Consider the following 19,776-nt stretch of genomic DNA (forward strand, 5'->3'; position numbering starts at 1 on the left):
TAAGCCACAATATGCATAAAATACAGCTTCCTGGGTTATTTTAATACTTAAATGAACTTCAAACCAAGCTTAAGGTATGTATGAATGATAATTTACCATAGCACAAAACAAGCAGGACAGTCCTTTGAGTCCTTTGAAAAGCAGAACCATATTCATTTACAGTTTTTATTTATGTTTTCTAAACTGCTCTTAAGCCAGTCATTATTCTAAACCCAAGAATAATACTTTACTAGATGTGCTGCAAGCCATTTTTAAAAATAAGTTTTAATATTAGAGTTGAATATTTATGGAAGGTAGTAAATATGGCTCAGAAAATCTGACAAATATACATTTGTTAACCTAAAAAAAAAAAGGGCATAATTGGATACATCTGAGTGAAGAAAGGTGAAATTTTAAGTGGTCAGTGAAGTATCATAAGTAGCTAATGGGTGATGTCCAACTTAGTTTATCTTTGTTGTAGGAAAACCTACTCAACATCCTCTATACTCACATTAATTAAAAAATCATCGTAAATTGCTCATTAATATTTTTTCTAACTGATCTGTGGTCATGCTGTGTGAATTTCACACACAATTAAAGCATTTTGTTCCAGATTATACTTAAAAAATTCTTGCAGCCCTACTGAAATTGGCAGGGCTACAGATGTCCACAAGTTTGGAATACTGTGCCCCCATCATGTCCCAATACACAACTTTAAATGTGAGAACCAACTCCGGAATGATTAATATGGAATAAAATGAAAAGAAAATTCATCAGCAGGGTGTACAGCCAACAATGATCTTTCACTCTGCACTTGAAGGATAACATTCCCCTAAAACACTGGCATGTTTAGTTGTGCAAGTTGTACATACTGAGCCCCTTCTGAAAACTGATGTCTGTTTTGAAACACTGGGCTTTTGTGAATCACTTTTAAACTTTACCTGATCTCATCCTGGGTTATCCAGAAGAATGCTTTTCCCTCCAAGGCCTCAGCTACTCTTGTGTGTCTTTGCTGCTCACGACCACCACCACCAAAATTAGCCACTCACATGCCTAAATTAAATGGGAATTTACAGAGAGCCAGGCAAGATCTAAAGCTCACACTTAGTTCAGAACAACTAGAATTTGTAAAACATGTTGTGCAATGAAATTAATACATTTAGAGCCTGGGTCTTGATTGTGACTATTTGAGAGAATAAGAAAACACACATATCAGATATTAGTCTTTTGACTTGGAGGTGTATTCATGCTGCAATGATGAGAGAGGAAGATTACCCTCCAGACCCTGTTCACGCCACCCTCGAAGCAAATGGCAACAGTCCAGCAGTCATAAAAGAGGCTAAGATGTGTCAAGAACATTTTTCAACAACATGATGACCTTTATGTTTTCTTTCACATGCTTCTCATTACAAAGCAATTAACAAAAGAAAGGGGGCTTCATAAAGTGGTTGGAAAAGAACTTACAAATTAAATGGTAATTAAATGCATAACAAGAAACTATCAATTCATGAAGAAAACAACAGACAGGATTAAATAGCAGCAATACCTTTAAATCACAGCCTTCATAAAGCATTAAAAATAAAAACATGGTTCATAAATATATGTTTGAATTCAGGAGAAAAACTGCATCTGCAATGAGACAGTTACTGGATGAGCAGACATATTGTTAAAGCAAATTCAAATTTGCCTCAAGAACAATATTTGGGTACTAAAATTTAAGTCTACCAAAAAACATTGTTTCTATAGCTTTTCTTCATGTAGCAGCACAAAACCTATCAGAATAGTATCTGGTTTACATATAAGCCATATAGAAATCTGGAGAAGTAAGAATAAGTAGAATGAGGGGAAAGGAAGAAAACAAAACAACAAAAAATAACTTTCTCCGAAGTACCTTCAAAAATGACAAGACCAGGCAAAAATTCTATATGTAATGAAAGACAGAGAGCAGAAAAAAAGCAGTAAGAGACAAGAGAAAAGGAAGGATGCACATAATACTTTTAAGCATATTGAAGTTGGTACTGATAGAGAAATATTAATATTTTATCAGCTTAATAGAATTTCAGCAGGTAAGATTAGAGACATTCCTATGATAAGCAAGGAAGGATTTCTCAAACAGAAAAGAAATAAAGCAAGCAATGGGTAAATGGTGTCAAGAGCTGCTAAACAAACCCACAATATTAAAAAATAATATTAAAAAACTACTTTTTTCAGGAAGAGAATTATAACACATCACATCTCAAAAGAGCAAAAGACTCCATGAAAAAGATTGCATCTAAAAACCTCACAGCTGGAGAACACTGTAACAGAGGACCAAGGTGCTGATATCACAGAAGATGCAGTGTTGGTACATTGGAAAAAATGTGGAAATCCATCACAAGTACACATTCCTTGTAAGGAAATGCTTTAGAAAAATGCTGGTATTGAATAGGATGTATTTCTAATTGAGTTCTAAGAGTTGCCAGAATTCAACTGTTGCTTTAAATGTTATCCACTTAAAAATAAATAGACAGACAGACAGAGAGATAGATAGATAGATAGATAGATAGATAGATAGATAGATAGATAGATAGATAGATAGATAGATAGATAGATAGATAGACAGATAAAGGTCAAATTTCAAAGAAAATCCTGAAAGGATCACCTGTTAGTGGGACACAAATCAGAGCTAAGCTAAAGTGTAAAGCTCTGTAAAAAGTACTGAAGGGGAGTTTATGGACTTTATAGCAAGGGACATGCCAGAAGCAACACTGAACACACAGGTGTAACAGAACTACCTTTGTACCTCTGGCTGTGTCATAGCAGCATGGAAAATTTTCTGCATGCTAGAATATTCACCTTCTGTGCAGATGAAATCTAAATTATTTTTTTGTGTCATGATAGCATTTCTCCAGGAAAAACACCAAACCAACAAACAACAGCCTTCCTAACTTGTGTATTTTGTTGTGTATAAGAGAATGATACAATATATGTCATTTTAAAAAAATAACCTTATTGGATTTGAAGTGTGCTGTATTCCTGGAGATTGAAATCAAACTCTTGAGAACAGGTGAGAGTGGAATCAATGTCTTTCTTAAAAAGCAGATGCAGCTTTAGTTCAGTGTATCACTCTTGCTTCTTTTTAGAAGCACAGGTCCAGTACTACATCACCCACAGGGATGGGATTTGTTACAAATAGAATACCCATTTAGTTATCTTCCTATATTGTGTACCTTACATATGGGCTTTGCAATTTCACCTCTTATCACAGCTTTACACATGTAAAAGCTGTTCCATTTTATATTTGACTGAAATTTTGCATATTAATCAAGGACTGTATGTATGTGTTAGGTAATGTCCAGAATATGGTGTTTAGGCACATACTTAATTTTTACATCCATTAGTGGCATCATTAAATTTGACAGGCTTCCTCAGTTATTAAATGTTACTGTGTACCAAGTTCCCTATTGAACTGGAGTCACAAAGAGGGATGTGCTTGATGAACAAAGTGTACAAGATGAAGGCAGAATTCGCATTCTCTGTGGCTTATAAGATTCTGTATGTCAGGTGAACAAAAGAAAACTGAGGGTAAAGTTAATTCAGTGAATCATTTCAGCTCTCTTCTTGATATGTTTGCTTTAACATGTTACATCTTTAAATTGTAATGATGTTCTTTTCTTGAAATAAAAATTGCTTACAAATATCAGTTCATGCTAAAGTTTATGGAAACAAAATTTTGCGTACACATTTGCAAAATTTCATGTAACAGTATTTTACATGTGCATTGCAGAAGTTGATGGTGATACACAATAAACATATTTTTATAGAGGAAATGGCCACATGGCCTTCCAGGATGCAACCTAAAAAGCATGACAGTATTAGTTGTCATTGATAATGAGTGTAATTGAGGTAAGAATAAAGAACCAGGTACTACACATAATACAGTATAAATTCCTTCACATAAAGCATTATAAGAGTGCTTACATTGTGCTGTAAACCAACAAGTATCTGCATTGGGAGAATAATAAATTTGCAAAGTAAATTTCTTAGGAAGTACGTAATGTAGGAATTAAAATTGCTGTGCAACTTTAACTGAGTGCCATTGTGCTTTCATATAACACTTTGTAAGTGAACTAATTAATTTTGTACCTGCTTTTATTCAGGATTCCTACCTCAGTTCAAAACTGAGTCAGTCAGTGAGTGAGGAAATCTGCAACATTTTACAATTAATTTTCCGTAAGTTCACTAATGGCATTCATCACTGCAGCTTCTGAATGAAAGTTATTTGAAAATATCAAGTAATTTATGTTTTTAGCATTGCTATGAAGACACAAGGCTGGTTATCCCCAAGCTGCAGAGCTACAGCAGAAACAAAGGGCAATTAAAACCAAAAATATTAAGTAAACATGGGTGTCCATTTTGGGATGCCTCATGGTTGGGTTTTTAAGAGCGCTTGATGATATGCAGCATTTTATGTACCCAGTGTTAGGATCCCATTGATTCTGTGCCATCCACAGGCAAAAGTGTAAATCGGTAGCAGAACAATTTTCAAGTGATCACACATAAAACAATTGATTTAGGGAGTTCTCACATGTCTACAACAAATAAAATTCAATTATCTGAACAGCATCCAATGAGGAACTTTTGTTTTCCAGGCCACCCCGCCCCCGATCTCTTTGTGCATCCTCCAGTTTCTGCAGCTAATGAAGGCAGACTACAAAGAGCAGACTCCTTGGCTGTGCAAGCCTTCTCCACTGTGAGGGCACAGTCCATCCTGTGTAAAAACAGGGAGGGGAGAAAAGAATGGCACAAAATATAATTCGATACTCTTTCATATTTCACTATGAAGAAGGAGAAAAACTTTTTCCTACCTTTTTTTTTTTTTTTAATAATACTAACAACAATGTGATTTTGCTTAGGATTCTGCTCTTATGGAGCTTTGAGACTTGGAACAATACAATATTTTTATTTACCTTTGTAGGACTAGGTTACGTTGTTAAACTATATTTTAATGATATTAATTCATTAATACAACAAATGTTGTATGAAGCATATTCCAGAAATGTCTCAACAGATAAGATATGCCCTTGTCATAACCTGTAAAATAAATTAAGCACAGCATCTCTGATTCTGTACAGGAGAATAAGGACAGTTTACTTTCTTCTATTTACTCCTAAATTCCTAAATGGAAAATTTAGGTCCTTTCAGTAATGACCCAGCAAGTAGCTGCTGCCTTCTGGAAGGAAGGAGACTGCTAGAATATATTTCTTCAGAACAGCTTTTTTGATACTGTAATATAGTCTAATCATACTTTAAAACATTTAGGAGCCTTTTTTTGGATTGTACAAAAATCATCCACTTCATATATCAAAAATGTGATCTAGAATGATAAATGGTGATTTTACATGTCCTTCCCTTCCCTTCCCTTCCCTTCCCTTCCCTTCCCTTCCCTTCCCTTCCCTTCCCTTCCCTTCCCTTCCCTTCCCTTCCCTTCCCTTCCCTTCCCTTCCCTTCCCTTCCCTTCCCTTCCCTTCCCTTCCCTTCCCGCACCTTCCCGCACCTTCCCGCACCTTCCCGCACCTTCTTTTCCTTTTAAAACTAATTTAATTTAGCTATTTTGTCTGATGGGAGCAATAACTGGGCATGAGTTACCTGGACACTGTGGCTGCTCCTTCCAATCCACATCTGAGGATAGATTCCAGCACTTTTTCATTGGTTGGTTTCGCACACAGGAAGAGTAAATGAAAGCTTATGGGAGCAATATATACTTCAAAAAATTACTTTGCTCATCTAGATGGTTAAATTAACAAGCAGAATGGATGGTAGACTCAGAAATAAGCCCCTTGATTTTAATTTGTTTCCTTCATCATAGGTGAACACTGTGGTTTCTTCATAGTTCACTCCTGAGCACCTTCTTTTTAAGATCCAATTCAGGTCTGTAGAGTAAATTAAAATTTCTTCATTATTCTCTTCTGGAGACTGTACAGCAGCTCTCCACAAAACAATTGCTCATGGCTGCTTTCTTAATATTAGGTTCAGTCTGTGACTTCTAGAATAAGGTAAAGGTAATAAATTAGCTCCTAAAGGCAAGAGGCAAAGGGGCTGCTTTAGCCATGTCCCCTCTGTGGCATGTGTTGATCACAGTTGTTAAGGGTACAGAAAAAATAAGCCCCAAAGGATAAAGATAGGAAGACCAAGTGAGAAACTACTTTTATTCCTCCTTCTGCCTCTCCAACAGTGATGTTTTCTTCCTTCTGATTACTTAAAAATATCTAGAAAAGTTTAAGGTGCAAATGTACCATGCAGAGAATGTTCTATGGCAATACCAAATAAGCAGAAAATTCAGACTACCTTGAGGAAATAAGGTTGTGTGGTGGTAGTACAGAAGCAGAAATAATCTGATAGCGTGACCTTTGAGAGATCACAAAACATGAAAGTCTTAGATATCATTCTCACTTATCTACTTTAAAGAGTAGAACTGCACTTAAATAAACCAAATTTGAATGTTTGTAATCCAGCAGATGTCCGCATATTTAAAATTTTCCCCTGGGTAAAAGAACTATGTGGTTTGAGTACCAGATGAGTTGATCTGGAATATCTTATTATTTTGATCTAGCCTGGTGGTCTCTAGAAGATAACAATTCTATTTTCAGCTTACTTTTTTCTTTCCTTATTTTCCCATAATCATTTAAATAAAAATTTCCATCAAATCATGTGTCACTATCTCTGGACATAGTTCTGGCGTTTAATGTTCCTTTATGTCAACAGTTGTATTCAGATATTTCTCTGGTGTCCCGGTTCTGCATGTTTATAAGTTTCCACATGAGCAGGAGTTTTCTACATCTTTGTATTGTTTCCTATCCTTGACAAAGACTTCAGCCTTAGACAGATTGCTGACAGATTGGTTCAGAGCCAGCATGTAGGCAACAGTGCTATATGGAGCAACAAACTCCCTATTACTTCTCTCTATTATAAATTTAAAAACCTTGTTGTTTTTGGGCTGCATATGTAACTGAACTCCTGACAGAGCAGTTACATTACAGGATTTAGTTAAAGTCACTTTTATTAAAGTCACTTTTATTAAAGTAGTTCTTAAGCCCAACCAGGAAGAAAATCCAGGTCAGTTGTAGGCTCAGCCACAAAGACCAAGGGGTCCAGAGAACTTCTTTATTTGAGAAGGAAGAAGCCCTCTGTCTCTTTCTTTTGTCTGTAATAAAAGTTAAATAACCTCTGTATATACATTAAAAACAGAAGCTGAGTGAAGAAGAAAGCTTTTTCAGGGTACTATCTGAGTATACTGTTACTTAATCTACCCACTGTTTTGAGCAGGAGTCTACAGCAATGACTGCATATGTCAAGACAATCCATAACCCTGCTTGTGCCTCTAGTAAGGGAATAAATGAATACAGGAATACTGTGTGTCTGTTCATAGCAGAAAGGAAAATGAAAAGAAAAGAAATATGAAAAGAGTGCTCCTATCTGCTATACTCTTATCTTCAAAGAAACCAAATGTTATTTCAGGAAGGACAAAAAGGAAAATCTGGGGAACTGCAGGCTGGTCAGCCTCACATCTGTCCCTGTGAAGATCATGGAGCAACTAATTCTGGAAGCCTTTTCTAAACACATGAAGGACAAGGTGATCAGAAGAAGTCAGTGTGGCTTGCCTAGTGGAAGTCATGCTTAACCAAGTAGATACCTTCGCACAGTGAAAGGACTACCTTGTCAGATGATGGGAGGAATAATGAATGTTTTTTGCTTCAACTTTATTTAGACCTTTGGCACAGACTCCTATAACAGTCTTGCAGACCAGGTGACATTGTGTGGGTTTGGTGCATGGTATGGATAAGGTGGATTGAATGTGGCTGAACAGCCAAGCCTGGAGGGTGATGATCAATAGCACAAAGTGCAGTTGGAGGCACCTCAGGGGTGTACCACAGGGGTCAATAGGGAGGCAAATATTGTTTAACTTCTTAATTAGAAACCTAGACAATGGGGCAAAGTGAACCCTCAGCAAGTTCAGAGATATAAAATTGGAGGAAGCGAACATTGACACAGGGTGGAACTGGGCAGAGAGGAATATGAAAAGAGAAATGCAAAGTTCTGCCAAAGCAGGGCAATAACCCCATGCACCAGTACACACTGAGTTTCTGAGGAACAGCTGCATAGAGAAAGAGCTTGGGATCTTTGTGGACAGCGAGTTGAATGCCAGCCAGCAATACACCATAGTGACAGAGGTGACCAACTGCATTCTGGGCTGCAGGAGGAAGAGCATTACCAGCAGACTGAAGGGTGTTACCTTTTCTTTCTATCCAATACTGCTGAGGCCATGTCTGAAATACAGAGCCCAGTTCTGGACTCCCCAGTACTGGAGAGATGTGGAACAAACCCAGTGAAGGGCTGTGGAGATGACTGAGGGACTGGAGCATCTCAGATGAGGAGAGCTGTGACTCTTCAGCCTGGAGAAGATTCAGGGGAGAATCTCACAAATGTGTGTAGACACACATTGATGGGAGGCAATGAAGAAAACCAGGCTGTTCTCAGTAGTGGCCAATGACAGGACTCAAATATACAAACAGTGGTTTGGACATTTAGAAGAATATTTTCAGTAACTTAATACATAAAAAACCCATATATATATATATATAAAAACAACTCCAAAAATTATTTCTAGACAATTTCCACTCATTTAACTACACATTTAATTTGTTTTAGAAAATGTAAAACTTTCATTTTTAAACAATAAGAGATAGACTTCTGTCAGATACTTTTCATGAAAATAGAATTTTCATTTCCTGGAAAGCACTTACACATTAAAATTTCACTGATCCTAAACTGAAGCAAAGTGAATAGTAGAACTATTTTTTTTTTTTAATTCACCTAAGGTAAACTTACATGAAAAGTTTTAATTCTGACCCTTTTTTCCCCCCAATTTATAATATTGAAAACAATTCTGAATGAAATGTCTTCCAAAATGAAACATTCAAATATTCTGTCATGACTAGATTATAAAAAAAGTTATCAGAATGCTTTGTTTTGATTGAAAGCAAAACAAACAAAATATAGTCAATCCTGACACATTCCCACATAACATTTACAACTGAATTAATTGGCATTTTCTGAAAAACATTCTGCTCAAAATTTCTGAGCCCCTCCACTGACAAATGTATAGAAAGAATCTCTGCTCTGTCCCAGGCAACCCCCCACACATGCACACATCCTGTTGCACTGACAAGATATCTGTTGAGAATGCTGGCCTTTTTAAGGTGGAATTGCATTGTTATATTCATATCACCGAGGCAGAATAAGAAGGAAAAGCAGAGGAACCATTCTCAGAGGGGTGTCTCAAACTGATAGGTTCTCCTTGTGCTTCCCCTGAGACAATCTTTCATCCATTGGTTTTGCTCCGGACCATACCTGGAAACAGTATCTAGTCCTTTCATAGCTCATCTAATATTGCATGTTTACAAGGAAGAATTTGGGTGTTTTTTACTTCATCAAACTAACCTGTTGGGAAAAAAAAAAAACTATAATGCAGTTAATGGGGTTCTTTTAAACCATTATCTTTAAAAATGTTCCAAAGCACCCCAAAGTGTTCAACCAGAGGAATATGAATTAGCCACAAAAGCTTGTTGGTTCACACCAGGCTTCAGTTAACCATGTAAAAGTATCACACATGTTTTACCATGATTTTCATGATTTGCTGCTCTTGATTCTCACAATCACATTAGTATTTGAAAGGTTAACTACTTTTGAAACTTATTGTTGGTTTTGTTTTAGTCCTTTCAGATTTGCTGTTTTTAAAATAGACAAGAAAGTAACTCCCTCCTTTCTTCTTCATTCAACTCATCAGAGAATTTATAAGGCCAGAAATTTTCTTTTTTTTTTCTCCCCACTTCCTGTGATACAGTGGCTCGCTGTAAAGATCTCTGCCTTTACCCCAAGACACAAAACTACCTGCAAAGAATTCTTGAAAACTGAATGTTAAATGCTCACAGGGAATCCCTTTAACTGATTCACTTTGTCGTTGTCCGTGGTCTTAAATGCTTTGTTGATGGGAAATTTTAGGTTTTTCTATGATGGTATCAGAAAGGAGAGTCTCCCAGGAGTGGCAAGACTGAGGATTTTTATACATTATATATACCATTTACACATAGTGAACTGTAATTGGCACAAGCAGAAAACTTCAGTCACAACTGAACCCAAACAGGAAACTAAAGCAAAGCATGTATTTTTTGGGCTCAGTTATGTGCAATTTTGCATGAACTACACCAGTTTATTCAAGCAGAAGAGCATCTACAAATCTACAGGCCTGAACAGATATGACAGGAGAAACTGAATATACAGTGGTGACCACTATTTGTGAATACAGTGAACACACATTTACAACTGAGATACAGGTTTCAGAAAATCACCCTAGGTCAGCTGGGTACTGGGCATATGATCTTGCATTATATTAAATAGAAACTTTTGACTTAATATTGACTTTATAATGACAAGTAGCAAGATACAAAACAAGAGTATTGACAAAAGAGCTTTTATTTTCCCCTGATGTCATCTGGTCATGTCATTCACTGCAGTTAAATCCAATCTCTAATTGCAACAAGCATTATGAACAACATTTGCTAATTTATTATGTGGTGCTATGCCAAGCCTGCATTTGAGTGCATACTATTACTGTAGATGTATTTCTACATCTACAATTTTCTCTGTCTAAAGTTGTCTTCATATCAAAAGGACTGGGCTTGTTAAATGTGTGTGCATTTTTAATACATATCATCTTAAAAAACATAAGAACAGACATTTTCTTGTCTGCATGTATACCCTCATCTTCTATTATGTTTTACAATTTCATCTGTGGGAAGGGATTAAGTTTGAAAACACAGGACTCTTACACCTGTTGCTCCATTTACACGTGGAAATTTACATGTGGAAGATGACTGCAAAGTGCAAGCAAAACACATTATTGTGAATATGAAAATGTTTCACAGCCACATTGCATGAGCAGAGGCAAGTGTAAGAAGTGACAGTAAATGAACCACTGTCTTTTTTCTGCATCATTCACATATTGGGCACTATAAGTCATTATGAACTCATCAAGGCTGCCATATCTATGAAAGCTCCTGCCAAATCTGCATCTCTTTTACACAACCAGACACTTAGAAAGGAACAGAAATACAAATGAGAGTCAGCCCATAATATTTTAGTGCTAAATAATAGGATTGGATGCAATAATGCATATCCAAGACCAGTAAAGACACAAAATATCTACCCGTTATATGAGATGTAGCTTTATTATGATTGTATGTCAGGAATATTGCTCTGAAATATAAAAACACAGGCTACCAGATGCTGAAGTGCACATGAATTTTTAATGTGTTTCTTTAATGCTGATAAACTGAAAACTGAGGCAGTGAATGTTTATATTTGCAATGATTGGTATCAGTCTAGTTTAGAAAATTCAGTTCTAGATTTTTTTTCTCCATTTGCTCACATTTTTCTACTTAGATGGGCAGCAAAATCTCCAATTAAAATCCATATTATTAATCTTTGCTCAGGAGGTAGAAGATAGTAATTTCAGTCTCAAAGCTCATTCACATACTTTGCAAACACAAGGCTTAGAAGAAATTGATTTTTGACACCAAAATGATCTGTGACTTCTCATTCTTCTAATTCAGTTTCTGTGTGAATCACTCAAAATGCTCAACTAAAACCATCTATTAAACAACACATATTTACTCTATTTGTTAAAATTAAAAAGCAGTTTTAAATGCTTCCTAGGTGGTGGGGATCTCAACAGAGTCCTTTGCAGTAGGGCTGCAGGAGTATGTACATAAATGATGTTTAGCAGAGCCATTTCTTATAGAATATGAGTAACACAGATCCCAAAATATTTAAGTCAAAAGGTTAACTTGAATATGTTAGAAAAGTAAGCATTTACAGAAAGTCTTTTACAACAAGTTACAGCACAAAGTGGTGGCTACAAGGTGTAGCCTTTAGTGAGTATTTGCTGCCTGTCATCAGGCTCATAGTGTCAGACCTGGTAATTCTGCTGAGGAAAAAAAAAATGCATGTGTGTGGAAAATTATACACATTTGTATATGAAAAGTTATAAGTCCTTTAAAAGACCATGACCTGTTTTTTCCTGCTGAGAAGTATGGGAGCTAAAAAGTTTTAACTTCTTCATATTGTTTTTACAATAAATAATTTATAGTTTTGTTTCTTTTTCCAACATTGTCTCTTAAATCTCCATTCTGCAATGCCACAGATCAGTATAAGAAAAATTAAGAAAAAAGTTGAAATTATAGTATCAATATCTTCTACAGCTCTTAGCAATATTTTCCTTTTCTGGAAAAGAAATTTTTCAATCACCAGACACTAGGTATATTTATAAAGTCCATACAGACAATATAATGTCCATACAGAGACTGCAGGCACTTTTCCATAAACAATTAGTTCTTATTTCAATTTTCCTTACTCAATAAATATTTCCAGAATAAAGGAATTAAAACCTGAGGAAATATTTCACTAGGGCTTCATTATTTGACCAACTAATAATAAATAAATGACTGTTGACAGATTTGTGTGAGTGCATTTTTCACCTGATGTTTTCTTATCACTCCTACTAAATACCATTTTTAATTTACTCTACACACATGAAACAAGGATGCAACCAATACTCTCAAATATTTTTCAGTACCCTTTTTCTCCCATTAGGCTGTATCTTGGCATTAATTTTTAAAGGGTTCCGTATAATTTTAAACCCTATTCCTCTCATTCAACTTGAAAGGGATGCCTACGTTGCCAACAGTTAATATTCTCATAAATGTTTCTCATAAATTTCACTTCCTTGCTTTCAACTCAGCATTTCTGGGATCTTTTAAAATTATTTCTTCCTCATGTCTACTGTGATCTTGCAAGCTGTTAACAGACTAACTGTGGGCAGAAAGTAAGATCATCCTTGTCTGTGCAGCGTAAATTCTCCAGTGTCTTTCCTGGCACAGTTCCATTCAACAGCTCCTTTGGCACACACACTCTCTGCCTCTTTACAGCAGACCCCGACCTCTACCTCAACTGTCTGTCCTCCCATGCCACATACATCCATTTTATTTTCTTTCTTTATTTCTGATATGTAATTTGTTAATACTTTAATAAATAGGCATTAAATGAATGAAGCAATGATTTTCAAGCGTGCATCCTTTAGAGCATATTCACACGAACATTTCCACAAAAATCAATAAAGACTTATGCACATTTGCACTTAAGGCTGCTCTACAGGCTGTTGAGCTGCTGAAATATCTTAGACAAACAAAACTGAATGAACTCAAAAGATCTTAGAGCTCCCTTCACTTTGAGTCTCAGCTCTGGGCTGCTGTCTGGGCTAGAGTCTTCACCTCATTCTCCATGTGTTAAATCTTTTAAAACAAGCTACTTTCCTGCCTTTCTACGACCTTATAATTGGCATTCACTTTTCATTTGCAGCAAGAAAAACACTACACAGTTTCTTTAATTACATTTAACACTGATCACTTTCCCTAGGCACGCAAATTGCCACCGCTGGTGTCACCATGAGCCCTTTCCTGTAGCAGTGCTTTAGTTTTTTTCAGAAAGGTACCTGTGACGAAACAGGCAGAATTCCTTGACACAATTTCTCTTGCCTTTAAAAAGCCTTCAGTTTTACTTGTCAGCAGCTCCTACGCTTCAGATACCTCAACTCTCCTCCCATTCTTGCTGTAGGTTGCAGTATTTCTTCAGTGACCTCTTTTCCTTGTTACCCTAGGGATGGTTGCCCAGGCTTTTCCAAACAGGGATATAATCATGTTCAGCTGTTTTTTGGTTTTCTTTGTTTGAGACATGTCCTCCCTCAAGTTAAAAAGTATCCATGAACATTAAACCAGCTCAGGCCTGACATACCCAGACATCAGCAGAATACAAAGGTTCTGAGACAGCAAAAAGGCACTGTCATACAAGTTTGAAGAGATACGTGCAGACACAGAATCAAAGGGAGTAAGTTCCTCTAGTGCTACACCACAGTGTGACTGCTCTGCAGTCCAGCAGATATGAGGGCCAGCTGGACAATGCCGTCAGGTCACAATGAGGAGAGGAGATGCTGCCATGGGGCCCTAAGCTCACAGTAGCTCCAAAGCAAGAGAGATGTGGTGAGGAGCAGGGAAAAGGCATGAAGACCCACCAGTCCATACAGCACATATGGCATGTGAGGAGCCACACTGGGAACAAGGAAGGGATCTACAGCTGATAGGATACAACACAGGCAGCAGAACAGTACTGTCCCAGGGTGGGTCCCTACCCACTACCTCCTTCCAACCCAGGTATGCCACATTTCCCTTTGGAAAAGAGCTGCTATTTAATGTTTTATTGCTTAGAAAGGATGGGCAGTAGAGTAGGACATTCTTGATTTTCCCTATTTTACTGTCCTTCTGTTTATACTTTGAAATTGCTATGTCCTTCCTTTTGTTACTACACTGGATACAATGCAATCCAAATTTTTTCCTTTTCTCCTTTGCTCTTACATGAATCTTTCTGCTGCTTCCCCCCTGCTCAAAGCAGAGTTACTTACAGCAGGTTGCTCCCAGCTCTGTCCAGCTAGATTTTGTATTCCTCCCAAGACGGAGATTCCACAAACTTTCTGGGCACCTGCCAAGTGATTGACCATCCCCACAGTATAAAAAAAAAAAAAAAAAAAAAAAAAGTAGAGTTTCTTGTATTACAGTTTGTGCTCATTGTCTCTGAGAAGAAGCTTCCCTGAACTTTACATCTCCTTAACCACCTGGGTTAGAAAACTGTCATTAGTGCACTCCACAGACCTCCTGAACCACTGGATCACTTGTGGCCTTCTCTGTTGTCCCTCCAGAAGTTGTCGTGGTGGCTGAAGTTCCCTTATGAGAAACAGGGCCTGTGAACATGAGGCTTCTTTCTTCCTATTGTCTGAAGAATTCATCATCTACTTCTTCCTTATAGGTACTTCTGGTGCCTAGGAGAGGCGATTTCACTGGTCAGGATTTACAGCAGACATGGCTGCATAAGTAGGTATATTTATATATTCCTGAGAATGGCCAGAGGGAGAAGTGGTTCTCCAAATCAGAAAGACAAAGGTAATGCACTGTCATGCATATGTATACCCATAATCATGAGGAAATGAGAAAAAGGTCCACAGATGGAAACATCTGCTACAAAAAACCCACACCAGAGAGAGAACTACAGAAGGCTGCATGTTTCAGCCCTTTGTGAGGTCTGTTCCAGACCCTTGGCTCTGGAGAAGAAGACAAAATGGGGAGGAGACAAAGGAGTTGGAATACAAGTAGAACCAGGGGAAGATAGACACAGACACCAGAAATAAGTGTTATGCCAAATTTTTTTTCCCACTGAGATGGTTTATCTGTCAGCACTTAGCCTACAAGTGGAGTTTAGAAAAGGAGCTCCTTTTACCATTAAATTGCCAAATATGCTTAATCTACTCCACCCATTTTAGCACCTTCAGTAATGGAGCAGATGTGGCGCATGCCCTGTAGGCCAAGCAAATTGTTCACATGTCATGTTTTGCTCAAGGATACAATTTGATTGTCAGTGATTTCTTTTGCAAACATAAAAACATGATGTCTACTTTGTTGGAAGGCTGCAGTGGGTGCAGCAGTTTTTTCACAACCTGACATACTTGACAAAAATTTCCAGCCACAAAATCTCAAAACACAAATCACAAGCTAGGTGGATTTCTCACCTGCAAAAAGTTTTAGTGATGGTTTCCGCAACATGAACCATAGAGTAGTTTGAGTTGGAAGGGGCTTCAAAGACCATCTGATCCAACCTCCCCTGCTGTGGACAGGGACACCCACCATTAGACCATGCTGATCCAGGCTCCATCCAACTTGGCCTTGAACATTTCCAGAGATGGGGCATCCACAGTTTCTCTGGGTGAACCAGTAAAGATGTTTTAGTGGCAACAAGCATGGTAAACGGGCAGTTTATATATTGAGTGCACTTCTTAGAGAAAGCCTACAGGTAGGGTAATTCTTGCAAGACCTTTTAGGGAAAGTGTAATAATAGTGAGTTCAGGTATGTTATGTGGGCCACATCATCCTCTTTGTTTTCACGGTCAAAGAACAAAATGCCTGAGATTACAACTGCATTGTTCCATTTGGTGGACACATGACTAGTTGAACCATACAACGAATTACTCATGGTTTTATTTTTAGAACTTCATTTCAGGTACTCCTGCAACTATCCTTGTCTCTGGCAAGACAGGGCATGGCATGGGGAGTCAGACCTCCAAAAATAGTAAGGATTCTATATTTTTGGTGGGAGAACACATTAGAGAGCACTCACACTGTCATACCCAATATAATCCTGCCTCTTGCTGCTCCAGACACCATCTTTGACACCTCTGTCAGATCCTAAAATGGAACCAAAACTATGGGATCAACTTGTCTGTAAGAGCAACTCATAATTGGCAGAGGACAGTTGAAGCAGCCTTTAAATTATCAAGGCACAGAAGAATCTCTTACTAACTCCTCCACAAATTTTCTTTTTTTTTTTTTTTTTTCTTCTCCCCTCAGATTTTCACTGCCTACTTTTAGGTAACTAGAGAGATTATCTTTGGTCTAGGGTGTCCAAAAATGTCCTTAATAGTGGTAACTCAGTTACTTGGGAAATCAAAGACATTTCTGGCTTCATTGAAATATTTTCCTGGAAAAAATATAATGCCTTTCTACCAGCTTTGGAAAGGAGTAATACATGATATATGCCTTGCTATACCATCTGTGCAAACTTACCTTAATACATGGCAGTTTTCACATCTGTAGTTCCAATTATCCATTTTAAAACAAATACATTTTTGGTTAAATCCAAAACTTTAGTTCAATCAGAATTCTTTCTCTGGAAAGGCAAGAAGGAATGCCTGCATGCCTAACCAAAACATGTAAGCAGTCCCACTGCTTTTCATGGAGATCTCTACATGTATAGGAGCTGGTACCTTGGTAACTGGAACTTGAGGGCCAAATTCTCTGCTAGTGTCATCCTGTAAAGACCACATCCTTCAATTCAGCTCCACTGATTTATATGCCCAAACTGCATAATGAAATTTAGCCAACTGGAAAGTGGAATATAAAAGCATTATGATGTTGTCAGGCTTTACAGTAGAAAGCTGTGTAGCTAGCATTTGTTTGGGAAAATAACAAGCCCTGAAGATGTTAGCTAGAGTTCCTTAACAAGTAGTCTTATTAATGTTAATCTACTGTATGGAGAACACTGTGTTAATCCCAGGAGTTTAAATAGAACCAAAATCATATATTTAATTTTTTTCATTTATAAAGGTCCTTTGAATAAAATTAAACTCACAATGACAAGACCAGAAAGTAGGTGCATGGTTCCCTCACAACCTGCTGCTCTCTACTGTACTTCCCCATTCTTACAAAGCTTCAGGATCAAGAGTGTGAAAATGCAATTCATTGGTTATCCAAGAAACTACTCATCCTGTGCCCAGGTAATGGCTTCAAGGAACATTATTTAGAAATCAAAACAGAAACTGTCTTGAAAGACTTAGAGAGCTGAAGTCACCCCATGGCTTGCTTTCTGCTAGTTTCATTCAGCAAAGTCTTCTGTTTGTTTCCTTTGGCTCCATTTCTTGCTTGTTTGTTGCCTACTGCACAACTTTTGTCCAGGAAAGCTTCAGACTGACTAAAGCACTGCAAGGTCCACAGGAAGGTGGAGGGGTAATGTTTTGACATGTTTTGGGCTATGCCAGAAGTGCTGTATGGAATGGTATTTTCACTGGTAGTTCCCCACAGGTTAGGCACGAACGTACATGGCTTGCCTTGATCGTAAACCCATCCAGCCCTCACACATTCTCCTGTAATCACAGGTGACTCCAATGTTTAATATAACTCTAACGTAAAGAATAGCATAGCTAGCTAAACAGAGATGAGTACCGCTCCAAAACAAAATCTGTTTGTATTTATATTTAAAAACAGGAGGTGTATCCTCTAGCAGATATTCCAGTCTGCCTGGAAAGCGTATATGCGCTATTAAGGGAGGCTTACAAAGGCTTTGACGATTCCTATGGTAACCCAGTAGAAAGGCTGTTTCCATGGGGACTAGCCAAGCCTATATAAACCTCCCGTCTTCATTAGAGTATCTCTGACACTGAATGCTTTAACAGTTACTGTTCTGGAATAGTTAACACCAATCTCTGCTCTGGGGAGAGAATAAATTCATTCCTTCTGGGGAAGTCCAGTTATTTTGTCAGCTTTCAGTAATATTCAACTGAATACCTGTCATGTATCAATATAAGGAACATACTAAAGAGTGGTATACACTTTAAAAAGCACTCTGATTTACCATGCCTAACATTACAGTATATGCACATTATGCATTTAGAAATGCAGTTAATTTAAGCATAAGGACAGAATAAATCATACTCTTTAAATTTCACAAGCATTAAATATATCTGGGTGTATGTGTAGTTGATTATCTGTCAAGGTAGTGTTCTGGTTCCCATTCAGATTCCCCTTCTCAGTCACTCACAACTCCTTCTAATATACTCTAACAAAACAAAACAAAATAAAATTATTTCTTTTGAATGCATATCCTTCATGCTTGATTTCATCCAAATTTGCTTTTCTCCTTACTCTTTTCTTCTTTTTCCTTTCCTATAAACTCAACAGTTTTTGAGTTACACAAGTAGAAATAAAGCTTTGTTTCTTCCATATGTTCTACACAAAATATTTATACAATCAGAACTCAAGAATGCCTGAAGGAAGAAACTTCAAATTTCATCTCAGCAATGTCTGCATCATCATTAATTTTGCCACCTCTTTCCTATACATTAATGTGACTAATTACTATTTTCCATTCCTTTCTCCTTTAGTATAAGAGCCTTTCTTAGCACCATCTCTCCCATGTCTCTGTGATATTATTCTGCATGTAAGGACATGCTGTCTAAACTATAATATGCAGACCTTGGAGTAAATAAATCAAAGAAACAAACACATTAAAACCTCTGAATAATTTTCAAAGAGTTCAAAAATAATCCCCTAATTGCCTTTGTCTCCGGATGCAGCCCCATATGTGCCAATGCAGTATGAGCTCTTGACTGGAGTCTTAGTATCAGCTTAAAATAGACTAAAATTATTTCTCTCTATGTTAAAGAAAACCAAATATCCAGGTGATATTTATGACAGTATTTGAGACATTTTTTAGAAGTCATATTAAATAGCTGTGGTCCCTTGCAGTTCATAAAAACCTTAATAAAGGTTTTCTTCTCTATTTAATATATTTAATAATGGAAAGTTCTCTTCAGAGTAGGGATTCAGCATTTTTCAGGAAAAAAAAACAAAAACAAGAGGACTTGTTTATAGCGTATTTTTGTTCCACACTTGCAGATTTAAAACCAGCAAAGAAAATCACAACACCCCTCCATTTTGGATGGATAATGACAAAGATGTTGATTGATGCACCCAGCCAGGACCACTGTATCTCTGCTTATTTCATAAACTGTTGCTAAGAAGCACCCTCCAGTCTGGGAGGTTTAGAGAACTCAAACTCTTCATGCATCTTTCTCTGAGGCCAAGTCTTGCTCAGCCTCAGCAGTAGTGCGCACTTAGGTTCTTCAAAAAAGACACTGCTTAGACTAATCTGTCACTCATGGAGCACATGTGACAAAGCCAAAAAGTACCATCACACTTCACAGCTTTGCCTTCTGTAAAGATGCCTTGGTTTCCCCCCTGAAGTTCAGAAACTGAAAAATTGTTCTGATGCAGAAAGAAACTGAAAATTGTTCTGCCATCTCTCATGTTTATAACTCTTTTCCAT

The sequence above is a fragment of the Pseudopodoces humilis genome, chromosome 1 (assembly GCF_049639895.1).
Source record: "Pseudopodoces humilis isolate 2021_Gansu_Grassland_sample_001 chromosome 1, ASM4963989v1, whole genome shotgun sequence".
Taxonomy (NCBI): domain Eukaryota; kingdom Metazoa; phylum Chordata; class Aves; order Passeriformes; family Paridae; genus Pseudopodoces; species Pseudopodoces humilis.